The 27,525-nt window shown below is 46.8% G+C and overlaps 1 protein-coding gene across 1 annotated transcript in view; it reads left to right on the top strand.

Annotated features, from left to right (window-relative positions):
* The first annotated feature begins 270 nt into the window (after nt 1-270).
* KHDRBS3 (KH RNA binding domain containing, signal transduction associated 3) overlaps nt 271-27,525 on the top strand; it is a 318,181-nt gene continuing 290,926 nt past the window's right edge. The window contains exon 1 of the mRNA XM_075920082.1: nt 271-350. The gene's annotated coding sequence lies outside the window, so the exon portion shown is untranslated. The remainder of the gene's footprint in view (nt 351-27,525) is intronic.

The following is a 27,525-nucleotide window of genomic DNA, read 5'->3' as shown; positions in this document are numbered from 1 at the left end:
AGCCCAGTAAATCAGTCACATAAGGGGTGTAAGGTTAATCACAAATGCAAGCACACGGCACCCACAGGACTCTGACAAGGGCATATATAGAAGGGCCTTGCCTTTTGACAAGCAAAAAACCCATGCAATGCATGCTCTAGAAATTCTACTGTCAGGCACAGTGACCTTCTTTCACCTGCACAGTGATCCTCTAAGTCACGTGGTTTGGGGCACACACAAAGGGTCAACATTTAAACGCAGCTTTTTTTGTTTGCTGCACTTTGCCTCACTGGGAACATCACCTTGGTGATGGGCTGTGCAGAGTGTGAGGGAGGAAAGGAGAGGAGGCAGCAGAGTGGCTGTCCTTTCAGGTAAGGCTGGCAAGATTAACGAGACATCTTTCTCACCTGTTTCCTTGGAAAGAGTGGTAGAAGGAGCACTGTAATGGGGTCAGCACCCCCCTCACACGAGCACCCCCATTTTGCCAGGTGCCGGTTTCTGCACTACCTCAGTCTTAAAAGCCTTGCAGCTACTCAGCCCTCTGGCCAAGTCACACAGATATGTGTGCAGTCACAAACCCTTTCCAGGGTACACCTCTAATGGGGGCCCATTCTGGTACCCTCTGTAGAGCATCTCTCTGAGCCCTGTTTCCCCACTTCATATGCAAGTGGTGTCTCCAGGGCTTCCCCTCCTGGTAACAATGTCCTAAACAGATCCACACTCTGAGCTGTCCTTGGGTCTGCTAGTCTGCCAGCTCCTTTGATCTTCTCTCTTTCAGGCCTGGGCTGCAACTGAACTGCTATGAGACCTGCAGCTTCTTTTGTAGGCCTCCCTGGCCACTGATTGGCTGGTTCCTCCAGAGTCTCTCTAGCCTCCCGGAGGACTTCTCTATGGTCCTTTTGGCCTTAGGGCCTACCCCCATTACAAGCACTTAGGAGAAAGAGAAGGGATTACAGGTCTGTTATGGGAGGAGGGGTACATCCTTATTAAAGGAAAAAAGAGGCAGAGAAATGCCTGAAGGCCAGTGCGAGGCATAAACAGACTAAGCAATTGCTTAGGGCTCTGAGATGCTCAGGATTCCCTCCCTTTGATTTTTTAGCATGTGTTGTCAGGGGAGGAATATTCCTGCCTAGGGCCCCCAATGGGCTAGCACTCTTTCTATCTGAAGTATAAGAGAGGTGAAGGAGGTACCACTTGCAAAGCCCTAAGGCTTTCAGCAGAGCCCCCAATATTGACTGGAGAGCTCCTGCAGCTCTCCAGAGCTGATTTTATACAGCCCCCTGACATTAGGCAACAACAACTGCTATTTACCAACAAGCCGCGTTATAATGAAATATTTACATGGACGTCGTAGGGCTCAGTTCATTACACACAATGCAGGGCAGAACAGAGGGTGGGAACAAGTTTCTGTATCAGAAACTAAGTACCACATTTCCCTGGGCTGACTAATGAAAGCTTAGGTTCTGATTTGTTTACCAATGCAAGATGGATAAAGTAGCTTTTTACTGGATCAACAAATACTGCAAAAGGCATAAACGGTCAAAATGGATAAATTTCAAGCCACACAAATCCCATTCTTAGCTAAAGGGAACCTGGAGGATAGAGGTGGTTTTACGAGAAATCATCTCACAACAGGATGCTACAAACCCATGCAAGCGACACTGTAGAAATTGTAGGTTGATATGTCGTCCGCCTTGCTATTAATAACATTACAACAAGAATTCTCTTGTATCATAGCAGTGGTTTTTAACTGTTTGTCATAAATATTTCTGGAGCTGGCTGAAATACACTTCTATTGATTTCTCCATTAAATGTAATCTGGTCAATTTTTATGGCCTCAGTTGAGGAATGAAATCATTTAAGTTTGATGCCGCACTTGCATTTCCTCTATGGATTTTTGAGGTGTTTCTTAGAAATATATTTTCATTTCATGGGAGAGACATTGATTTGACAACTTGCTTTATGAAATTAGAATCGCTTTTATGTAAGGCAGCAGCACAGGGGGATCTGTGTACCGCCTTCGTGTTATTTCAAATTTCTGCTCACATTCCCGTCCCACAGAGCAATTTGTCATTACCTCTGCTAATGATTATGTGAGTCCAGACCAAGGTGAGTAGCTGGTAAACAAACACTGATTTCTACAAGCTAACAAAGGACATGGTTTTAACATTTGTCAAGAAAGAATGACTCAAGTTTCTAAATACTCTATGCCTGGGTAGCATGTTATTGTAGTTCTCAGTGTTTTCTTTCTGTGGAAAACCACACATGCCTAGGATCAGCTGCACAATCTTAAACTTATACTAATCTGAGACACTGTTAATGTCAGTACAGAGCAGTGGTTCTCAAACTCTTTGGCCTGTGGCCCACCTCACTCAATGTGAACCTTTCCACGGACCACCAGCCAAAACCATGTGCTGTGGTCAGGGAGTAAGGGAGGGCGCAGGAGTGGGCTGAAGGGAGATCTGGGTGGGAGGGAGAGTTTAGGAGCCGGTTGGGGTTTCGGTGGGTGAGTGGGAGAGTACAAGAGCAGGGTGGGCATGTAGGGTCTGCCATAAGGGGAATTGGGGAGGACTTTACCTGGCTCCACACCCTCATCACTCCCAGGCACCGCTCCTCCTGCTGCTCCCATTGGCAAGGATTCCAGCCAATGGGAGCAGCGGAGAAAGCCTCCAGGTGAGCAGTTTCCTGCACTGCCATTCCTCCAGCTATGGTGAGGCAGAGCAGCCACAAGCAGAGCAGCTTCCTGCCCCCACAAGTCAGATCTGGCCCGTGAGGTTTCAGACTCCCCTACTTCCACAGTGGGAAGCCGGCACTGGTGCTCCAACCAAACCCCATTCTTTATGCTGAGAACCAAAATCACGTTTCCATGGAACCAACAAGGCAGTAATTTCCTATAGTTCACACAAGCCCCTTCATTTCCCTCTGTCTGGAATCTCCCTGGTGTTTAATAAGGAAATCCAAATGATCCTCCCAGTTTCCTATATAGTGGTGACTTTTACCTGATCTCCAGCCCCTGGAGCGCCTGTAGTCTGAAGCTCTCTGGGGTCTTACAACTAAAACTACAATGTCTCCCAAAGCCCTCTGACCCCATGCCCAGCATGTTTTGAATCAGGGATGGGGGTAGAAGGATCTAGAAACCCCTAGGAAGGCTTCCACATGAGGTTGGAGAAGCGCTTAACTGGACCCAATGACAAGCCAAGGCTACACAGCCCTCTTCTCGTCTCCCCAGCCCCAGCAAGTTAACTGGGTTGGGAAACTCAGGGAGCGACAGCCTGGGCTGGGAGAGTCCCTGCTGAAGTACGCCCAGTGATTCCTGCACCAAGCCTGTATCTTCCGGTGGCGCTCGCACACTCTGTTTAGAAGGATGTTGAGTCCTAACATAAAGATTCCAAGTGGCTTTGTGTTAGGCAAAGCAATATGCCCCTGTCAGCAATGCAGTCACAATCCATGAGTCAGACCCCACCCCCACAATCCCCCTATTGTGCTTTTCCATTTGCCTTTTGTTTTTGGAACTGCCCTTATCCCTCTCCGGGGGTGGGAGGAGGGTGTCACAAATCATGCTGCCAGATTCATTGGGTGAGGGGGTTTGGTCGTGGCTGCAGGACCTCTCACCTCCACATCTGCCAGTCCCTTGCCCACTATAAACCCTGTCTCCTGATCTCCCCTTCCCATCAGTGCTGTCACCCCCAGTTCCCACCCTATCAGTTCAGCCCTGCAGGCTAGGGAACACTTCTCTGGGCTCTTCACCCAGGCTGGGAGAGGGGGTGGGAGGGAGAAGTCCCAGGAGCTCTTCACCCATCTCTGCCCCTTCCCAGGCTGGGTAGGTACCTCATGGAGCAGTGCTGAGGCTCATTGCTCTCCCAGTGGGGCAGAGGGCAAGAGGGTGGCACTGCATTAAGTTGCTGGGAATTTTAGCCCCCCTCCCTTCCAGATGAGAATGGTGATCAAAGGGGAGAGAGACTCTGCTGGCTTCCCACAAGGCTGCCCTTCTCAAGGGAACTGGAGCATCTCACGTCATCCCCAGACAAGCCTGAGCACCTGCAAAATCCTATCACTCCCGCTGAAAGCACTGGCGTTGGCAGTACTGGATATGCAAATGTTACACAGAATGCCCATGTGCTTTTTGGATTGAAGGGGCCAAATTAATTGTCAGCCCAAGCAGCACCACTCTATTGCTACCAGCGGAGTTACACCTGCATGTAGAAGTCACGGAGTTGATGTTTTTACAAGCAATGCTATTAGTGGAGACAGTTCATTTCCATGAATCCCTGGGCAGGCATTAGTGAACCATCTCTGAGAAAGTAAGAACTGATCCAAAACTCAAACTCAATATGCGAGGCTTAACTTTAAAAGAAAAATCACGTCAGACTTCTGCACTTCCAGTTTCTACTAATGGATATGCTAAATTACGGCCTGACAAAGAGAACTGTCCTGAAATTTGAAGCCTGATCGCTGGTAGGAAATACAGGCTATCTTGCTGGATTTTCTCATTGGGTACATCTAGACTACAGGCTTCTGTTGACAAAGAACATCTAGACTATGTCCAGTTCTGTCGACAAAGCAAGTCGCTTTGTCGACATGAGAGTGTAGACGCAAAGGACAGTGTAGATGCAATAACACCTTCTGTCGACAGAGCTCTGTTGACAAAAGGTGTTATTCCTCGTAGAATGAGGTTTACCGCCGTCGACAAAACTGCTGAATTCTGTCGATGTTATGTCGACAGAACTCGGTGGTAGTGTACACGCAGGTATAGTTTTGTCGACAAATGTCCATTTTTGTCAACAAAACCCTGTAGTCTAGACACACCCACTGAGTGCAGGGTCAGATCCAATTTTTATACCCAAAGGCTTCAGATAGGTCCTTTTGAAACTTTACCTTAAATCCCTAACGGATTTAGGAGCCTAAACAGAGGCTAAGTCCCCATTCTGAAAGTGATTTGGGCACACTGGAGTAGCTTATTAACAAAAGAGACTCCAAAGTGCCTAAGCCACTATTGAAAACAGGGCTTAGGAGCCTAAGTCAGTGATATGGTTTTTGGAAATATTACCCCTCAACATTTAGGTGCTGTAAAGCAGATGAAGTTCCATCCTGCTCTGAACAGGGGATACCCAATGCAAAGGTATCCCCTGCTGGGCCTAGGTCGATATTGTTACCACTAACAAATCATAAGCATCAGCTGAACCTTTAGCCACAAATTCGTTTGTTCATAGGGTTTGTGTGCAGCCCACACGTCACTTTGACTCAGCGGCATTTTCTCTGGGATGCCCCACTCCACTTCTCCATCTTCTGAATTGGAACTACTTGGACACAACCGGTCTTGCCTTGCGGGGCATGTCTACACTACACATCAAAACCTGCAGCTGGCCCATGGCAGCTGACTTGGGCTCACACCAAGGAGCTGTTTAATTGCAGTGTAGACGTTCAGGCTTGGGCTGGAGCCTAGCCTCTAGGACTCTGGTTGGAGGGTCCCAGTGCTCAGGCTGCAGACCAAGTCAGGACATCTGCATTGCCATTAAACAGCTCCTTCCCCTGAGCTGAGTGAGCCCAAGTCAGCAAGGTCAGGCCAGCCATGGGGTTTTAATTGCAGTGTAGCCCAATCCACAGTAAAAACATCTGATGAAGTGGGTCTTTGCCCAGGAAAGCTTATGCCCAAATAACTTGTTAGGGTATGTCTACACTACCACCCTAGTTTGAACTAGGGTGGTTAATGTAGTCATACGGAGTTGCAAATGAAGCCCGGGATTTGAATTTCCCGGGCTTCATTTGCATAAAGCCGGGAGGCGCCATTTTTAAATGTCCGCTAGTGAAACGAGGAGTAACGGTAGTTCGGACTAGGAAGCCGCACGGCACGGAGTCCGCACTAGCGGACATTTAAAAATGGCGCCGCCCGGCTTTATGCAAATGAAGCCCGGGAAATTCAAATCCCGGGCTTCATTTGCAACTCCGTATGACTACATTAACCACCCTAGTTCGAACTAGGGTGGTAGTGTAGACATACCCTTAGTTTTTAAGGTGCCACAGGACTCCTTGTTGTTGTTTTTTCTCAGATACAGACTAACATAGCTGTCCCTCTGATACCTACCCATAGTAACTCAACACATCATCAGCACTTTTTGTGAAGGAAAAGAGCCCTACAGCCCCACACATGTTCTTAGGGTATGCCACCTGGTTACATACTCCCTCCAAAGCTGAATTCCATGTGTTTGGCAGTTCATCCATTGCTAATTCTGGGACTTATTTCCTGAGAAGCAAACTATTTGCTTTACCCTGCTGTTCTTACATTAAAAAAAAGTATTTTAGAACTGTGATGGCTCACTGACCTGGAGGCACTTTAGTGACGACTGTAGGGACAACACCATGCTAATCGATATCAGAACCAGGCCTACTATATGTAGTATGAGTTCAAATGATGAAGTAGGCACCTCAGACTCCGATGTATTGGAGGTGAAGATCAATATGTATGTATCTGCTCTGCTTGAGTAGCCTTTATGGCTTTTTATTGGCAGGGTAAGCCTTCAAAAGAAATAGCTGTTGGCCCGGGTTTCATTACCACAAGCTATCTTGTAGTTAAAATATTCAGTGGTCAAATAGATCATCCTTCCTGTAAGTAATTAGGACACTAGTACCAGAGAGAAGTATTCAGAGGTTAGAGGGGATAATAAATTGAACAGGAGCCAACAATGCAGTGCTGTCACAAAAAGGCAAAAGCGATATTGGGTTTTATTCATGGGAGTGCAATATATTAAACAAGTGCAGTGAGTATTTCACTCTACGTGGCATTGGGAAATGTCGCGGTTGCAGTATTATATTACGTGGCTAACTGCATTTCGGTTTGGACCTGGCGAGACAAACGCTTCACAGATTTATTATAATTTGTATTGTGCTGGTATCTAGGAACTGCAGTGATGGACCAGGACCCCATGTTGGAAGCTGCACAAAAACAGATTAGAAAGCTGCCCCTGCCCTCAAAAGCTTGTAATCTAAGGAATGTACATACTACCTTAGGGCCTCCAAGGTTTGGAACAGGGACTGTATGCTGATGATAGGCTTGTTAGCAGCTAGCAGCCAAAGAGTGTGCCTACTCTTTGAGCTGAGGGTGTGATTGCCAACCCAAGGAGCCATGCTTGTGCTCTCTCATTGAGCTAGTGTGCTACAAATAGTGTGTAGCCACTGCAGATGGACGGATTAACTATCACAGAGATGTGCCTATGGGCTCTGGTGGGCACAACGCAGGGCAACTAAGGGGCTATGTCACCATGGTTCCCTCTAAGCAGAGTGCTTGGGCAGCCACCCAGGAGAGATTCAAATGCCACCCAGCTGATTAGCAGAGCGTCCACTACCAGCAACAGCCGGCAGCATAGTTTCTACTGGTGGTGCACATTCACACACGCTTCAGTGCATATAACAAAATGTATTCTGCAAGTAGATGGAAAAAATTAGAGGGAACATTATCTATACCCTATTTTTAGCACACTAGCTCGACAAAAGCAAGTGCAAGTTTGTGTCCTCGAGCTGGGAATCACACTCACAGCTCCAAGTGTAGACGCAGTCCCCCAGCATAAGACAAGAGGCAACTGGTGGATACAGCCAGGGGAACCCCAGGCAACAAGATAACACCCATCAGCATGATCGACAGTGGCCACCACACACCAGCTGCTTAATTTTTGTCACACTCTTTATGGGTATGGCGGTACAGGCGAGTTTTCAGGAAGGATTTGAAGAAGGACAAGGAGGTGGCTCTGTGGATGTTTATGGGGAGGGACAGCATAGGAGAAAGCATGAAGGTGCTTGTTTGAAAATGTAACCAGTAGGCAGTGGAGGCCTGCAGCACTGTCAGAGCGGAGGCAGGAGTGGACAGGTCAGCAGTCACTAAGGCAGTAGCTCTCCCCATGTGGCCCAATTAGCACACAGCTGTGAACTAACGTCTGCTAGGCTGTGCAGAGGTCTGGTTCCCATCTGACTGGCCACCCTGCACAGTGGAGTCTGGGTTGCCTGCGCCTGCCTGGAAAGCAGTCTGGAGTCAGGACTACCAACCAGCCAGCCCCACACAGAGCTAGGACTTGCAGTGAGGGTTGCTGCCTGGCTGCCCTGCCATCCACCCTGCAAGGCGGGGTCCAGGGTCCCTGCCACAGGGCCCCTACCCAGGGCTCTGCTTCTGGCTCCATTTCTGCGGAGCAGGGTTGCTGAGGAGAAGGCACAGGGCATCGGGTTGGGGGGCCAATCTCTGGTTCTCGACCTGTGATCCAGATCATTCATTGTGGGCCACATATGCATCCCACAATGATAAACAGGTTGAAAACCAGTGCACTCGAGGCTGGTTTGGAAGGGCTTTCGAATGAGGACAAGTGGCTTACGAACATAAGAACATAATGGCCATACTGCGTCAGACCTAAAGGCCCATTTAGCCCAGTATCCTGTCTGCAGTGGCCAATGCCAGATGCCCCAGAGGGAGGGAACACAACAGCTAATCCTCAAGTGATCCCTCTCCTGTTTTCCATTTCTAAACAAAATGGATGCTTGATGTGACTGAGAGGAGGGTACCAGTGAGGGGGACGCTCATGTGGCCCAAACAAGAGGCTAGAAATATGATCTTAGCAATAGTGTTTTAAGTGGATAGAAACTGTGTGACGGGGTGTATCTACCCCACATTAATGAGCAGAAAGTTGCCCTGGCCCAGCTGTCCAAAAAGGCCCCACCCCTAGAGCCCTACTGGGCATGCTCCCAGGGAAGTCAGGGTATAAAAGCCCGGGGAGCCACTCAGTCAGGGCTAACTGCTGGAGGGGAAGCAGCCCCAGAAGCAGCAACCCCAGCACCCACAGTTGCCCCAGGAGCAGCAGCAACAGCCTTTGCTGCTGCAGCCCCAATGGCCGCCCTAGTAGGTGAGGCCGTCCGAGAGACTCCGCCTCGCTGAGCAACGCCCCAGGGACCGCGCTGCACACCGGGCATGGTAGGAAGTGGCCCAGGGCGGAGGATTGTCCTCCGGGAGCTCAGCGCACTTCAGCCGGCATCCCCGCCGAGCAGGCTGTGAAAGCCCCCCCCGCCAACAGGGCCCTGGGCCCCTTTCCTCCCCAGCCCCCACTGCTCCCAGGCACTTTGGGAGGCTTCCCTTTGGATGAGGCCTCCAGGCCATAGTGACTGTGAGAGGGGAGTGTGCTGTGTCTAGGCATGCAGGGCCGTATTTACCCTGATAGCAGGAACTGTACTGTGGGGACTAGGCCTGCAGGGCCGTATTTACCCTGATAGCGGGAACTGTACTGTGGGGTCTAGGCCTGCAGGGCCGTATTTACCCTGATAGCGGGAACTGTACTGTGGGGACTAGGCCTGCAGGGCCGTATTTACCCTGGTAGGGGGACATTTGAGAAGAACTGGGCCTACGGGCCCTATTTGCCCTGAGAAAAGGGGGCACTGACCCCAACTTTGGGGGTTCTGGACTGTTGAGGGGTCCTGCCCCTCAACATTCTGATAGCATTTGAACAGAATTGATCTGGAAGAAGTCAAAGCTGGGGTGAATCTGGACCAGCACCATAGGCTTCTAGAACACTTCCCCTCTGGCCCCAAGGAGGGCATAGGTGCTGCCTGTGTCTTGGGTGGCTTTTTCCTGCGGCAGAGTCATTGTCAAGTCAATCTGAAGAAGGCTGTGTCCCTCCATGTTTCAGAACAGGGAGACTATTTGTTCTACCCCTTTCTAGGATGGACAGTAGCTAAAATAAGATGCAAAACTGAGCAGTCCCACAGCCCCCAGGCAGTCCAGGTTAATCCTGCTCCCCTCGCAAGGCAAACAGGTAGACAGTCTCTGTGCTTGGGTTGGGTTTCTAACCTCGTCAGCCTAAGTGGGCCTAGGCCGAGCTTGCTGGGCTCTAAGGAAAAGCAAAGCACAGGAGGGCCAGGTGGTGGAGGGTTTTTGGCAACTTTACTAGCCAGCAGTCCCTGCTCTGTGGGTTGAAGGAGCTTTGGGATCTAGCTATGCTTCTGTCTGAGTGCCACCCCAAGGAGCTGTCATTGTCCAGGTGTAATAGGCCTCAGAGGTGTGCTAGAGTTGAGCTGACTGTGCCCAGATCACTGCCCTTGTGACTAGGTTGTGAACCTGTTCCACCACAGGCAGAATTTTTGAAAAAAACAATTGTTGTGATTGTAAGGCCATTGATAGGAATTCTGAAGATCTGGGTTTACTTCCTGTACCACTGATTCCTTGTGTGAGCATAGGCAAGTCCAAAATAGGACTATAACATATTTTAAAGAGAAGCTAGATAATTTCATGGAGATTAGGTCCATAAAAGGCTGTTAGCCAGGGGATAGAAATGGGGTCCCTGGCCTCTGTTCATCAGAGGCTGGAGAAGGATGGCAGGAGACAAATAGCTTGATCGTTGTCTTTGGTCCACCCCCTCTGCTTCAATTCCTCGCCTGTACAACAGGAATATTAACCCTTCTTTTCTCCCGCCCTTAGACAGTAATTTTGCCACGCCAACAATGTCCTTTTCCTACTATGTGTTTGTACAGTGCCTAGCAAAACAGGCCCAGACCTCATTTGGCACCTGAAGGCACTCCTGCATTATTGATCGTCATGTTTGTAAAGGTACAGACACTTCAGAGGTGAGCAATAGAAGGGATGCCACGTTTAGAAAACAGGAAGCCACCATCTTCATGGCTGGCCTTCCCCTCCAGCTATCATGAATCTCCATGACTAATCATGCATGAAGGCAGCACTGCATCTGTGACAGGCTGATCCTGGCCTGGTGCTCTCCCACTGATTTACTAGCGGGACAAGCGCCCCGGCAACTCTTCCTGCTCTTGCTCCGAGTAGCACAGGTTGGCTCTTAGCATTTTTTCATGAAGCATTTCATGTATTTATTTATAAATCTTGTACAGAGCAATCAGAATGTTTGATAGTCTTCCCTCCAGATCCTGGAGACAGTTTATGGGCGGAGGTTCCTCCCACAGAGTGCATCAGAACTGTAATCTAAGGTATGATTGCAGCTCGAGTAGACGTGCCTGCCCTAGCATGGCTAAAAACAGTGGCAGCAGAGTCTAGGAGGAGCATGGGGCAGTAACCACGTGGTTTGTTTCATTAGGATATGTATAACATGCAAGCCAAAAATGCCAGTGAGGGAAAGCTCAGAATTTAAAGGTAAAAGTGTGAGGTTTTCGGCCTCCCATTTTTCTCTTCTATATTGTATATTCTATGCATTGTTGAGTTAAGAGAAAACAAATTGCTGATCATCTAAATTTAAGCATGAAAACGCTCAATCTCTGGCATATCACTGGGTTTTGGCACTTGATTCGTGTTAGGGATTGTGTACATATTTATCGATGGTTTTGAGCAAAGCATTCCCTTTGCAAAATGCACTGCATCCAGGCACATCAGGACTTTGGTCGTTAGCCTGTACCCTGAAGCAGAGTACAACACGGAAATAGTATTGGGAAATGAAATACTGATCCATAAAGAAATTCAATCCTGCAATGATGTAAAGGCATACTAAAAGTCCCTTATTATAACATCCACACTTCAGGCTTTAAAAAAAAAAAAAAAAAAAAAAAAAGCAAATAGTACTGGAAAAGGGCAAGGTTTTTTTCCAGATGAAAATGACATTACATCTAGGAAATAGAGGACAGAGTTATGTCATGGTAACTGGCACTTTTTATAACACACAAATCAATACGTCTGCAATTGTGTTTCTAAAAACTGAGTGCAGGGAAATGCTGAAGTGACATCGGGGAGAAAAAATGAAATGATCTCTGTAGTGTAACTTCTTTCTATTAATGTGATGAGAGAAGAATTGTGTTGAGAAATGAAATTCCAGTGAAGATTCCAAATTAGTCTTTTCACTCGTGTCTGAATGGCGATAGACAAAGATATATATTCAAGTCAGGAGAGAACAACATTTCCACAAAAGGGTCCCAGATAAAAAAATATAATATCTGTGTTAAAAGATTAATGATCATTTTTACACAGTTTAGCTGTAAATACATCCCAGTGCTGTTTCAAAGGAAATCGTCACAAAACATATTACCACAGAGGAGGGAGAGCTGCTGTGGTTAAGGTCTGTATGTTGTAAAGCCCAATTTGAGAAGGAGTGATTACTTTGTTTCAAATTGGAAATCTGATCACCTGGGCAGATGATTAATCAGACGCCCCAGCATCCTCTCCAGGCTCATTCCTTGTTTATCGATCAGAACATAGGTTGTTTTCTTTTTCCCCTGTAGTTTGATGCTCACTAGTTTTCACTTAAAATGATCAAATTAGACCTGAAATGTTTACTGTGTGCAAGCTAATTCCAGTCACCCGAAACTTCATGTAGCACACATTCTGGCTAAATCTGATTCAAATGGACAATTGACTTTTGATTTATGCTGACTTCGAGGGACAATGTAATACCCCCCGATGTATAATTAGACTAAGCATATAAAACTCCATATGCAGAAGGAAGAGAAACCTCCTGGCCAGTCTGTCACTTAACATTACACAAAGTAACAGAGTATGGAAGCAACTGTCACAGAAGCTAGAGCTGAAATCAAAAGGCTGAGAGTTAAAGTGCCCAGTCTCTGAGTGTTGTCAATGACCTTGAGATATCTCCTGTGACTGTCAGGGAATCTGGCTAGAGTCTCCGATTAATACATGTTGTGGTTCTTCCTCTTGCTACTGCTACTGAAATATTGTTCTTCAACGGGAGGACTCCATATGATCTATACAATTTTAGGTCAGTAGGCAAGAATGGCCAGTTATCTTACAGAAGAGTCTGCACAGATTTGAGATCACATTGCATGGTCTGTGGCTTCTGCCCGCTCCACTCTTCAAGAACTACAAAGACCTCTAGGTCAAAATAAAAGTCATGGTACCTTCTCTAGCCTCATCTATCTCGATCTTCTAGCGGCTTAATATCCTGTCTGTCACACATTCTAAAAATGTTAGGGTATGTCTATGTGGACACTTAATGTGTAACAAGCCGGGGTGTAAATCTATCCTGTGCTAGCCTGCCACACCCTAAACTTTCATCTACACTACAAAATTATTTTGGAAAAACTACACTGATCAGGGATATGAATAATCCATGCTCCTAAGTCACACAGTTATACTGACCTAAGCTTCAGTGTAGTAGACAGCACTGTGTCTGCAGAAAGCATGTAGCTGATCTACTCCTGCTATAAGCAAACATCTCCAACAGCTGATGATGGGACACTGCATTGGGAGGAATCTGAGTAACTATGGAGAATTGGCTCTCAAGTGTCTGACTGGTGCAATCTTGCCCACAGGCTCAGGGTCTAACTGATCACCATATTTGGAGTCAGGAGGGAGTTTTCCCCTGGGTCTTACTGGCAGGGACCCTGTGGGATATTTTTCCTCCTCTGGAGCATGGGTGACTTGCAGGTTTAAACTGGTGCAGATGGTGGATTATCTGTAACTTTGACATCTTTAAAGCGTGATTTGAGGGCTTCCGTAAGGCAGCCAGAGGTTATGGGTCTATTACAGGAGTGGGTGGGTGAGGTTTTGTGGCCTGCAACATGCAGGAGGTCAGACTAGATGATTAGAATGGTCCCTGCTGATCTGAAAGTCCATGACAGAATAGGCACTGAGTGAGAGCAAGGCAGGAACAGGCTAAGGCTTGGGGAGTCTGTTATTATGGTCAGGCATAGACTCCCCATGGTCTGGAGAGACGTTAAGAGATTCAGCTGCTGCTTCCTCTGTGAGATTTATATACCAGCCCTGGGGTCACCAGACCAATTTCTGGATTGAAGATTGGCTAGAGCCCAGGCCGGGACTGGCTCATCACATTACATTACCCACCTCTTGAGAGCTCCCCCCACCCCCTGCAATGTCTTTGGACTCCATTTGTCAGGGTGTGATTGATGGAATTTATGAAGAAGTACAGGCAAATGAAATATTACTGGCTGGTTCTCATGAACTGTAAGCTAGGCCATACCCTTCCCAGTCCACGAGGTGCATTAGTTGTCCTCAGAATAGGTGAGAGTCCAGAACCTGACTCACTAAATCAAAATCCCAAACGCAGAAGCAGCAATCTTCCGTTTAGTGTAGACAAGGCCTTAAACCGTGAAAGATGCTCAGATTCATGTTAGTGGTGCTTGGACATCAGCTTCAAGAGGAGTTCAGATCACTTCACAGAAATTGCTCAGTCCCACAGGATTAGGTCTAAAGCCTTTTTTGGAAGGATGAGACCTGAGAGGAAAATGAACATTCTGATCCACTTTAAGGAATTAGATAACCATGTGACGTGAGATCAGTTTGGTTATTTACTTATAGGATAAACACTGAGTCCTTTTTCTCCTAACTACATATTGCCAGTTTATCAGCCTGTAAAAAAGCAATGTGGGCCTTTAGCAGAGCCTGGAAGTCTATTTTTCTAGCCATGCAATAACAAAAAAGCTCACTAGAGGTTTTAAAAATAGTTCAGTGTGCAAAGGCAGGAATGTATGTAAATTTTAATTTAGGACAGCATATTGTTTTATATAGTATAATTGCACCACTTCAGAGTAATTTTGGTGTTTTATGTAGTGTTTAAAGTTACACAGCAATAACTTCTACAGGCAAAAGAACTCATTAAAATGTCACTAATATCTAGCACTATAGACAATTGCAATTTCTTAAACTTAAAATTAGTTGTGTGAGACCAAGTTCAGAAGTTTAAGGAAAATTTAATCAAGACAATGGGAAAAATGAAAACGAGAGAAATTAGAGAAACAATGAAAAGAGAAAACGATGTTCCTTAACTACAATATGCACATTTTAGTAATGGTTTCCCCTTCAAACTGGGAAACGTAATAACCAGCAGATGATTCAGTAGACATAAAGATTGCTAGGCACAGCTGAAATCTCATACATGCTCAGATTAGTATGTATTAGAGGGCTAATATCACACATATTTTAGAACAAGGGGAATCATAACTCACTGGGCAGTGTGTGATAAATGACCTCGTCTGAGACCAATCCACAGAGGATATGAATCTGTTACAGCCCTCTAAAAGAATTGGTTCAATCCCTGGTGTTAGTCAAGATGACAGCTATCTCCTAAATCCAGGACAAGTCCCCTTTATGGAGGGATGACACTACTGAGGAACGAGGGGCCATGTGCCCCAAATGTCCTGGGTGGGAAGGAAAAGAGGCTGGCTAGCAGCTGGCAGGGCCAGACCCTCTACATGGCCCAGGGTACTAGCAGAGGTGCCTGGTGCCTGCATCAGGGGTCTGCCCCATCCCCTTGCACTCACCAATAGCAGCAGGAGAGGCGGAGCAATGCATCCCCAGTTTGCTCTGCTCCTCCGGCGTGTTGCTCGGTGGAAGGGGCGGGACCGCCCCCATGCTCACCGGCAGGAAGCAGAGTGATTCAGCCGGTGGACCAGAGTGAGCTGGGGCTGCATTGCTCCATTTCAACTGCCACTGATGATCAATGTGCGGGAGCACGACCCTCCCTCCCCACTGCTGCCAACACTGGAATCCTGGCCTGCCTCCTCCCCCAGGCCTCATTGCTTGGGGCAGGAAGTTAAGGGAAGTGGCAGGCAGGAGTGGAGCAAGGGGAGAATGCAGAACAGGGGTAGGGAGAAGCAAGGCCTGGGGTGGTCCTGGCCCTTCTCCATGGTGCGGGTGGGTAGTCAAGTGGCTGGTACCCCTCCTCGTCCACCTTCCCATCTTTGTGTGATGGCTGCCATTTTGACTAACACTCAGGAGGTGCTGGAGCTAAAATAGAGCTCTATTGCTTGAACTGAAGAATTAAGCTCTCAAGCTGTGAACCCACCATAACCTGCAGAAAAGAGAGCCCTCCCCTGACAGGCTACAGGACTGCAGGGGGTGCTGCAGGCCAAGGCCAGCTTCTGGAGCCTGCTTCCCACCCCCGCAGACAGCCTGCAGGCCAGAGAGAGGGCAGCCCTGGAGTCTTGCCCCTGTCCATCTGGGAGAGGCTGCCACTGGGTGGGAGGAGGGAGACACTGGAGACTGCAGCTGCCTCTGGAGCCTGGCCCTACCCGGACCAGCTGCAGGGCCGGAGGTGGTGCTGTAGGCCAAGGCCAGTCCCCAGAGTCTCGCCCCTCCTCCACAAACCAGAACCAGCTTCAGGGTGTGGAAAACAGCTGGAGGCCGGGTAGAGCTTGTAGAGCCTTGCCCCCCGGTCCAGCTGCAGGGCTGTGGGGAGCAGTGGAAGGCCAGGTCAGGGCTGGTCTGTGGAGCCTTGCCCCTCCTTCCCCCCATAGCCTAGTTGCAGCCTAGGAGAGGGCTATGCAAGGTCAGGACAAGCTCATGGAGCCCTCCCTGTTTGGGCTGCAAGGTAGGGGATGGCATGTGGATGCCGGGGCTATCCCCCGGAGCCCGGCACTCCCAGACAAGTTGGATGCTGGGACGGGGCAGCTTGAGGCTGGGGATGGCCCACAGAGGCGCACCCATTCCCAGACAAGCTGCAGGCCAGGGGCCGACCCACACAGCCCCGGCCAACTGGGACGAGCTGCCAGCCAGAGAGCACAGCTGCAGCTTCCCAGGAGGAGCCACTTCCACAGCAGCACCATTGCTGGGCAATAGTAAGCTCTCCCCCACCTAGCCTACCAGGCCCCTTCCCTGGGCCCCTGCCCTGATCACCCCCATCTTCCTTCCCCTTCACTGAACCTCCCCTCAACACTGAATCCTTTGACCTGAGCCTCTACCCCCTACCCTGACTCTCGCCCCCCACATCCAATCTCCTACCCTGACTTCAGCATTCCCACCCAATGCCCTGAGCTCTAGACACACACAGCCCCCCCCCCACCTCCCATCTGCCTGCCCTATACAATCATGTAAATAAATCATGTAATTTCAAAGAAAAAACCCCAAATGTTACCACAGTTAAGGACCCGAGCAACACTGGACATGTCTGCTCATCATGTTCTCAACAGGTGCCAAAAAATCCAGAGAGAAAAACTGAATTACTTCAAAGCAACACAAACACATTGATATGGTTCAGGAAGTGCTAAAAAGATGCTTGTTAAACACAGATGACATGGATCAGGCAGTTAATGAATCAGTGATGTGTAGTATATTTGGCCTCATTGGTGGACAAAATCATTCGGGGAGGAGCTATTCTATTCTATCCACCGCTCCCTTTGTGAGTACTTAAAGAAAGAGACTTTGGGGAACAAACACAGAAAGAATAGACAGAAGAATAAGAACAGGTGGAGGCTATCGGAGCAAGCTACATCCCCAACCCTCTCCTTGGACATTACCTTCTTCATTATAACTCAGGGATGTATGGACCAGTCCAAGCTAGAGAAAGGGACACAGAGGACATCAGCTAGAGTTCGTAGGTGTGATGAACCCTAAACACCAGCTGAGATAAAATGGGATCAGCTTTTAGCTGTTCCTGCTGTTTTTCCTAATAAAAAGTTAAAATCATATTTAATGGTGTATATGCCATGGCCCTAAGCTGTCTCTGCATGCCACTCTTTGACCCTTGCTTTCTGTTGTTTAATGGTGGACAATGATTGGGATAAGTTAAAATCTTTGGCCTGTTTATTTCCTCTAAATGAATACACTACCTGCCACAAGTGCCACAGGCTGGAGCTAACTGCGCCCACTGCATACATTAACTTCTCCGTGCCTTCCTCATACTGCAAGAGAGAACAGTAGAAAAAGATTATAAGGTTTTCAGTAATTATGCCATGGGTTTTGTTCTTTACGATGAACTATTTTAGGTCTTTTATTTGTTGCTATGGAATCTTTTGGGGGGCTTTATTTATATCTTCTCTAGGTAGGGCTCACGGTCCGCAGATTTTCTCAGTTTGTTCCAACTGTTGTATGTAAGATGTTTCCTAAACTGAGATGAGCCTGAGCCAAAGTTGAGATCCAGATTTAAACTTCTCCAAAGTTTGGAAGAATTCAGAACTGAGGGCTGTTGGAGGGTTGTTGGGTTTTTTTTATCACCTTATGGGAATTCACATCTAGATCCAAATTTAATCAGAGTTCAGGGTGTGTTTGAATCAGGCCCATCTGTTCTTTAGTTTGGATATATTTCTCATTACTGTAGCTTTTAAAAATATGCAAAGAGTGAAGCATCAGCCCTTCTGACTTACTGACAAGGATCAGTAAAGGAGTGTTTCCTTTAGCTATCTTGCCCACATACTACATAAATGTGTGAAGTGCTGAATTTAAATTGCCATGATTAACTGCATCTCTTCATAACTTCAGCATTTGATTTAAAATTAAAATCCATTTAAAAGTATATTAAGGTTGCATAGTAAAACACTCTGGAAAGGAAAGGACATAAATGCGGCACCTGAATCCCCAATGCATGTGCATGACCGTAGCATTTTTAACCATAGGGTCACATACTTTGCAACTGGCACAATGCATTATTTGCCCAAGCATCAAACTGGTCCGGGGGAACTTCCCTAGCAGAATGTGGCGCTTAGCTGAAGCCCATTTAAGTCAATGGAAGGCCTCATCCACACCCATGGCCTTTGACCAAGTCCATAGCAAGGGTGATAAGAGCCTCCATCATGTTCCTAGATACTTTGCAGGCTGCACTGGGTGACTGTCCTCAAAATCTAAAGCTCACCATAATCCACTCCAGATCCTCCTTGATTATAACTATTGCAAGGTTTCCCTCTACCTTTTTGCAACCCGCTCCCCGGGTCCTTGGTCTCCAGTTGCTAAAACAGCTACTTTTAGGTTCAAATTATGAATCTCTTTTTCCTCTGCATAGACCATGACCTGCTCCAGGTCTGTGGTACTTCTATTGCATTTATGAGACTCTTTAGCCTGATATCCCTGCTGTCGGTTTTCATTTCTGGTCTTTGCCCAGCAAACTCTAAACCACAACAATGTGGCAAACAAAGATGTTCTAAATGCTCATTTTTGACCCTCTGTGGCAAGAAGAAAACAAGACAAGGTCTGAGGATTCTGAGGCCCCGGTAGGATCTCAGCTCGCTTGCTCAACTACTTCCTTGCTCCTGCCTATTTGCCGTAGCTCCGTTCTCTTGTTTTCAAGGTTGTTAGCTGCCATCCCAAGGATTTCATACTGGAGTTGCACAGGCCATGTGCTGACGTCCGCAGCTGTATCTGGCACCAGCCCACTGTTTAGTACATTGGTTCCTAATTCTGGGCCCACTGATAATTTGGCTATTTTCTTTATGATTATTGTCTTGGCATTTGTTAAATAGATGTAAAAATCACACCGATTGTGTAGCAATTGTTTTCTACAACAGTTTGATTATTCCACAATAAAAATTGCCTGCAACGTAAATATTTTGTAATTATGTATGCAGCCTAATGCCATCTGGGTTCTGCTCTTCTTTCCAATTTTTTAAAACAAAAGAAAACAAAAAACCCTAACAAGCAATAGCGCTTAACTCAGTATCAAAATATTAGTCATATCAGCATAATCTTTAATTAAGTATATTTGTATTATTCTCTGGGCATGTTAAGGCATGGGATCTGATCCTGCAACCATATAGCCCAGGGCAGTGTCTCTTCACATATATAATGCATTTATTCTAGTAGGACTAGAATAATAGAATACTAGGACTGGAAGGGATCTCAAGAGGTCATCAAGTCCAGTCCCCTGCCCTCATGGCAGGACCAAATACTGTCTAGACCATCCCTGATAGACATTTATATAACCTACTCTTAAATATCTTCAGAGATGGAGATTCCACAGCCTCCCTGGGCAATTTATTCCAGTGTTTAACCACTTATGTGATTATGGACTATATGCAGAGAAGTGTTTTCAAGTCTGAGACCAGGGCAAGAATGGAGATGGAACCAACAAACCAAGATGGCAAGATAGTTGGATAAGTTCCAAAGGTTCTGATGTTGACAGAAAGATTCCATTCTCACGCTTTCTTCTTTTTTCAAGACATCAGTGGACTTCTTGTAAATGTAGACTGACTTGCCAAGCAGAAAGGAATTAGTTTGCTTCTCTTATTACTTGTTAATGTGTACACAGACAGCATACACCGCATTTTTCTGAGCTGTACTTCCTATATCAGCAGAGTTTGGCAGAAATTTTATTAAGTAGTTACCATTAATCTCAAGTGGATCTGTGGGGTGCCTCTCAAAAAATCAAGCTCTAAGTGTCTCAAAATGGATGGGGACACCTGGAATAAGTGATGATTTGAAATGTCTGCCTAAGTGACTTGCTGAAAAATCACAGTACCTGCCATTAGAAGAGCTAGAATTTGAATGTGGGACTTCTTGGATCTCAGTTTTGTGCTCAGTGCACATTTTTATCTCAGATGTGATTCAGATAAAAACAAATGCAGGTTGTACCTCCCTAAACCAGGACTGTGGTCTTGCAACACCCGTGGTGCAGATGGACCACGGATGTTCCTGGACCAGAGAACCAAGGGGCAGGGAAGTCTGGTAGCACAGCTGGGAACCTGACATGGCCAAGAGCCCCATGGTAGTGGGGCTGGCAGTGTGGCCAGGAGCCCCGCAGCAGGGGGAGCTAGTGGCCCACAGCTAGGATTCCCCACAGTGGGGGGGGGAGGGGACATGGCATGGCCAGGAGCCCCATAGCAGGGGGGCCTGGCAGCATGACTGAGAGTGCCACAGAGTGTCAGAGAACCCTGTGGGTGGGGGAACGGAGGAGGGACTGATATCCAGCAAGTCTGGCCAGGGGCGGCAGCACATCTGGTTGAAGGTAGGGAGAAGCAAAGCTGGAAGCAAGGAGCGATTTGGGGGCTGGTAGCAGGGCTCTCCTGGTCCCACAAATTCCCTCATTGGGGATTGGTCAGGTCCTGAGGGCGCCAGTCCAGGGAGGTCCAACTTGCGTACTTGAGATTATTAAAACTAGGATGAAATAAACAGAAACTGCTGCAAAACTAGGGCAGCCTATCCATCAAAATTGGTCTTAGGATCCATGTAGTACATTTTGAGTTTCAAATGCAGCACAATTTTAGAGTCTAATTATCATTTATATTTTGGGTAATATATTTTGGTCATACAATGTTAATGTGTCATAATTTCATGAACAATTCATGTACATTATAAATATAACAACAAGCAGAATAGTTATGAGCAAGAGACAAATGCAAATTAGAAGATAAAACTAAAAAAAAGAGACAGAGAAAGATAATGGGGACAACTTACTGATATACCTGGCATTACTGTTTACCAAATGATTAATATTATCATAGAATCACAGAATCATAGGACTGAAAGGGACTTGGAGAGGTCATCTAGTCCATCCCTGTGAAATAAAGGCAGGTCTACTTGGTATTTAGATAATTCCTGACATGTGTGTGTCTAAACTATTCTCAAAAATCTCCAAAGACAAAAATTCCACAACCTCCCTAGGCAACTTGTTCAAATGCTTAACTGCCCTGATAGTTAAGAAGCTTTTCCTATTGCCCAGTGTAACATTACAGTACTGGAGAAAGAAATCAATTCAACTAATTTCAAAGAGAGAGACAGGAAGAGATGACATTTTATTGTTAGGTCCTTCTCAAATATTGACAACTCTTTAGGTAAGAAATTCAGAATATAGGGACTGCTAAATTCGGTTTTATCTCTGCAGTCGAGGCTAATCCAATACACAAAAATAGAAAACCAAATTTAATTTATCAAGATTTGTTTGGCGATGCCATGCAAAAAATCTCAAGCAAGAACTTTGCTACCGCTTTTATCTATATTTAATATATATTCTCAACTGTTTAATTTATTTTGTAGTTTGTAATTATATTGACTGGATGTAAACAATACATGTGGGCTGTGTCTAGACTGGCAAGTTTTTCCACAAAATCATCTGATTTTGCAGAAAAACTTGCCAGATGTCTACACTGGCTGCTTGAATTTCCAGAAAAGCACTGACGATCTCCTGTAAGATCATCAGTGCTTTTCCGGAAATACTATGCTGCTCCTGTTCGGGCAAAAGTCTTTTTCTGAAAGACTTTTGCGCAAAAGGGCCAGTGTAGACAGCATAGTACTGTTTTCCGCAAAAAAGCCATGATCACGAAAATGGCGATCGGGGCTTTTTTGCGGAAACCCCGTCTAGATTGGCCACGGACGCTTTTCCGCAAAAAGTGCTTTTGCGGAAAAGCATCCTGCCAATCTAGACGTGATTTTTCCAAAAATGCTTTTAACTGAAAACTTTTCCGTTAAAAGCATGTCTGGAAAATCATGCCAGTGTAGACGTAGCCGTGATGTGTTTAAGGCAATGGCGATTAAAGCCACTCAATGTCTCTTTAAAGAGCTTGGACAGGTAGACAGAGGTGAGGTTGGAAGGGAAGAGGAGACAAAAGTGTTGCAAAATGCATTGACAAAACGCTACTGAAGTGTGTCAAGTAACTAGCAAGTTTATTGACTGATGGACAGTAATAGTTGTCAAACAAGTAGACAAAGGCAGAAGGAGAATTTGGTATGGCAAGAGATTAAAATATGATGGGAAGAAGTAGAAAGAAGCTTGAAGCCAGCATGTAAACCAGTTGGTTTTCCAGCATATCTGAACTATAGAAGAAGCAAAATCCATGTTATAGGAAGAACTCTGGAGAGGGAAGTAGAAGAAAATTTTCAGCATTCAATTCTAGCAGTTTTTTTCTGGGAACAAGTGTTTCAAATGAATCTGTGCAAATACAAAAGTGATGCCTTTACAGTATTAGAACCATTGTTCTTATTTTGTTCCTGAGTCCTGCAACAAACATCTCAGATTCTATGTACTGATCGGGCCATTCTCTGCCATCAGAACAAGTCAAAGAGAGAGCTTTGTACAACAAGATAGATGTTTGATTTGTAACTCACCATTGCTAAAAGATTACTGAGCCATTCTGGTGAAATAATTTGCAAAGAAACACATGTTTTTATTGTCATTGCTTCTGAAAAACTACCCTGTCTCACAATAACAGAAATGAATGTAAAGTCAATGCCAGTTGTTTTCGAACAACACTGAGAATTTAATCCACACCGAGGGCATTTTCATGTTAATTTTGAAGAGTTATTTAATGTTAATAGTTTCGAATGGAATTAATCTGTGTAGACTAAAAAATATGAAGTGTCAGGGAGATAATTTACTGATAGCAAACTGTTACTGTCCACTGACTAGTTTAAGATAATTACCATGTATCACATTTATCAATCCAGTGGAAAACAAAAGCACTAAATACTCACTTAACAATTGTTTAATGGAAGAAGGGCATTTGTACTCACCTGTATATTTAGCGTAGACAATGATTTCTGGGGCAATGATAAGAAATAACTGATGTTTATGGTAAATCTGTCATTTCTGCAAAAAATGTTTGTTTGACAAAGAAATACTGAATCATCACTGCTAAAACTGATGGAGATTTGATCCTTCCTGAAGAATCTGTCTCAAAACCAAAACATAGAATAATCTGCATTTAAAAAAAAAAAAGTCTGGTTTGAGTGATGCTGATCAAGAGGCGAGTGATGCTGATCAAGAGGCAAGTGACTATTTAGCTTTCACAAGTCTCCAGTTAATGAGCCTCTTGCAAATTTGCTGAGTCTGGTAATTATCCTGAGAAATTACCCGGTGCTTGAAATGGCAGCCTACAGACAACAATTACAAGTGTAGCCAGTCTTCCATAGGTAATACGTACCGGGGCCATATGGAGTCAAGTGCCCTCCCTCAGATTTCTGCTTGGCCTGCTGAGGAAGGACCAAGAAAAGGGGCTCTGCTCCCTGGCGCCTTCTACCTCTAACCCTGATAGCTAGGCCAAGGCAAGGACTAGGAAGGGCAGGACCCTGGCTGCTCCCAGTCACTGCTCTGTGCAGCACAACTGCCTGACTAGGATGGTGGCCTGTCCCACATGCTCTGCTCCCTGCCCAGGCCCGGCTACCAGGGACAGGGGCCAAATATGGGGGCAGGGAGAGGTGCAGCAGGAGAAGTTACTTCCCTCACAGATAACTTTGTCGTGGGGGAGAGAGCGCAGCAGTCCTGGCCTGGGTGCAAGGTCGGGAGTAAGGTGGCAGCTGCCCAGTTTTCAACCGGAAAATTCTAATGTCAGGTCACTGTGAGTGAGGGAGGAGGGGAGACACTGGGCCATCACCCACTGAAGCCCCTACTCAGCTGCCGCTGCCTCCTACATTCATCGGGCAATTGCAGCTCCCAGTCCTGGCTCCACAGGCAAGTCAGGCAGGGCAGAGGAGGTAGGAGAGGAAAAGCAGAAAGAGATGGGGTGGAGTGGGATGGAAGGGGAAGGAGAGCCCCAAGATAAATGCTGGAGCAGGCCTCGGGCTATGGGTGTCAGAGGTGGGGCAAGGAAGGTTCCAGTGTTCCTGCTGGAGTGTCTTGTTTTTAAATATCATGACATTGGCTACCCAAGCGGGGTAGGGAGGAAGGGGGAGGGAGCTGCTGGGCAGAGAAGAAACATGGTGCGGTTACGTGTCTTCCATTTTAGATTGCACTCATGCCCAGTGTCAGGAGGCATGAGTTATCTATGCAGCCTTCATTGAGAGAGAGAGAGGGTACGTCTACACTACAGCGCTAGTTCGAACTAACTTAGTTCGAATTAGTTAATTCGAACTAAGCTAGTTCGAACTAACGCGTCTAGAACTAAAAACTAGTTCGAACTAGCGTTTTGCTAGTTCGAACTAGTAAGTCCACATTGAGTGGACTCTGAACAGGGCTTAAGGATGGCTGGAAGCAGTGCCGGCAGGGCATAAAAGGAGGACTTAGAGCATGGAGATGCTGTCTCAGGCTAGCCGAGGGCTGCGCTTAAAGGGTCCCGACCCCCACCCCGGACACACAGTTCTAAGGGGTGCCCCGCTTCCAAAGAAGTTCTGGCTTGGAGTGCCCACACTGGGCACATCACACCACTCGGCCATCAGCCCGGCTGCACTTGCCGCAGGCTGCCATCTGGGGAGAGGGAGTAATTGGGGGGCTGCAGGAGAGCTTCCACCCCCAGAAGCCCGCAGAGCCAGCCCAGTCCTCCCCATCGGGGGCTCGTACCCCATTCCTCCCTCACCTCCTTCCACTTACCCTTCCCTAGCCCCTCTTCTTATTGATGTACAAAATAAAGATAACGTTTCTTCCAACATTGACTCTGTCTTTATTGAAAAAAACTGGGGGACACTGGGAAAAGGAGGTGGGAGAGGGGAAGAGAAAGGCTGGGAGAGGGGAGGGCAACTAACATGATCAGGGGTTGGGAACAGGTCCCAGATGAAGAAAGGCTACAGAGACTGGGACTGTTCAGCTTAGAAAAGAGGAGATGGAGGGGGGACAGGATAGAGGTCTCTAAAAGCAGGGGTTGGGTGGAGAGGGTGCATTCAGAAAAGTTCTTCCTGAGTTCCCATAAAGAAGGACTAGAGGACACCAAAGGAAAGGAATGGGTAGCAGGCTTCAAACTAGTAAGAGAAAGTTGTTCTTCTTGACAAAGCAAATAGTTAACCTGTGGAACTCCTTGCTGCAGGAGGCTGTGAAGGCTACAACTAGAACAGAGTTTAAAGGGAAGTGAGATAAAGTGATGGAGGTTGGGTCCATGGAGTCCTATTAGCCAGAGGGTAGGAGTGGTGTCCCTGCCCAAAGTTTGTGGAAGGCTGGAGAGGGATGGCACGAGACAAATGGCTTGGTCATTGTCTTCAGTCCATCCCCTCCAGGGTCCCTAGGGTTGGCCGCTGTTGGCAGACAGGCTACTGGGCTAGATGGACCTTTGGTCTGACCCAGGACGGCCATTGTAAGCTCAGGGCTCAGTGTCGGGGGTCTCAGTGGACCCCCTTGATTTTCATGCACACCTGGTCCTGGGTGGCCAGGCTGGCAGCTCTCCTGCCCTAGACAGCCACTTTCCTGTGCCTAGTGCGGAGATCGTGGACGAGGTCCACGATGTCCGCACTAGCCCAGGAAGGTGCCCGCCTCTTGCGGTCCAGGGCAAGCTCCCGGGAGCCGCCAGCCTGGTCCCGGCAAGAGGGGGTGGGCTGGGGGGCATCGGGTGGGTGGCTCTGTGCCGTGCCAGGTGCAGGGTCTGCTAGCTGGGTGCTGGCAGGCTTGCACCTGGCACGGGCACCGTAGCCAGCCCGTGCCCCTTTAAGGGGTCCGGGGCCGGGAGGGGGGCATAGAGTTTCCCTGGTGTTGGCCAGAGTGGCCACCAGGGAAACCTGGGGAGGGCTAGCCTCCCACTAGTTCGAACTAAAGGGCTACACAGCCCTTAGTTCGAACTAGCTAGTTCGAACTAGGCGTTAGTCCTCGTAAAATGAGGTTTACCTAGTTCGAACTAAGCGCTCCGCTAGTTCGATTCAAATTCGAACTAGCGGAGCGCTAGTGTAGCACCTATTAAAGTTAGTTCGAACTAACGTCCGTTAGTTCGAACTAACTTTGTAGTGTAGACATACCCAGAGAGAGAGAGAATGTATGTAAATGCAGCTTCTTACTCTTCTTTCTTCTGCACATTAGGGTTGTTTCTAGCTGTGTATCCCTGATTTTTGTTCTGCTTTGCTTTTGTAGGTTTGAGAGTCTTAATTGTTCCCAAATGACATTCAGGGCCCCCTTGAAGTTATGCTGTACCTCACTGAAGTTGAGATGTTAAAGCATATGATTAGCCATATGACAACTCCCCCCTCTTGCTCCCGCATCTATAAAAGTTCTGGGGATAGAGCCTGACAAAGTATACACAACAATCAAATTGCTTCTCAATATTTTGTCCTTGGATTTGTTCTCTGTATATGAAATGACAGCAAACAGCAGAATAACTAATATCGGGGAGGAAACTAGAAGGGAGCGTTTACTTATGGAGATTAAAATGATACAGCATAGTGCCTTTGCAATCTGTCCTTTAAAGAGCCAGATGCCCCATTATAGTAATCCCCTTTTTTTAAAGGAACTCACGTAAATTTTTTTTTCTATCCAATGCTACTTGTTAATAAATTCTATGTTGCTGTACAACTGGAAAGGCCAAACTTTTATGACAAAGACGGTTACAAATCTTAGATAAGAAACTTAAGATCTGAGAGCTATCACTACATTGTCAAACTTCACTAATACTGACCAAAATATGTTATAATTTAATTGAAAAAAATTAATGAATTTATTAATAAAATATGCATCTAATATTTTGACATTTTGCCAATGTGTAGAACTGGAGGAGGATACACATTTCACAATATTTTTTCCAAACTTTTGATTGTCCCATTGTGTTCTCCACCCTCCTGCACTCAACCCCGTACACACACAAAGGAGACCCTCTAGGCAGGTTTCCACTGTCCATCAGAGAAGTGTTATGACAGGATTCTCCAGCAGTTTCTTTCCCTCGGCAGCCCAGATCACGAGGATAATTCTTTGTGGGGCTGGAGGATATAATGCAAGGGAGAACAGAGGTTGGGGTTAAGAGGGGAAACCAGAGGCAGAGAAATGTGCACTGTGTGAAACCTGCCCCCGTCTCCTGAGAATGTATTAACTTTTCCAGGGCTCCTGTCTGGCTGGGCATCCTATTGTGAGAGATTCATGAAAGTGAGGCAGTGCCATTCTCATAATAGGCTACCCAGGAGCAGGGGAGGGGAAATAAAGAACCCCAGCAGTCATGGTTAATTGTGCACAGGGCCAGATTCTGATAGTGGCTTTAGGAGCTGCAGCCCCGGGTGCCAAGCAAAGAGGAGCCCCTTACCCCTCAGATGCAGCCCCCAAGCCCCTGCATGCT

Source organism: Pelodiscus sinensis, chromosome 2 (genome assembly GCF_049634645.1).
Source record: "Pelodiscus sinensis isolate JC-2024 chromosome 2, ASM4963464v1, whole genome shotgun sequence".
Taxonomy (NCBI): domain Eukaryota; kingdom Metazoa; phylum Chordata; order Testudines; family Trionychidae; genus Pelodiscus; species Pelodiscus sinensis.
Note: the sequence above shows the minus strand (reverse complement) of the source record. Positions and strands in the feature narration are given on the sequence as shown.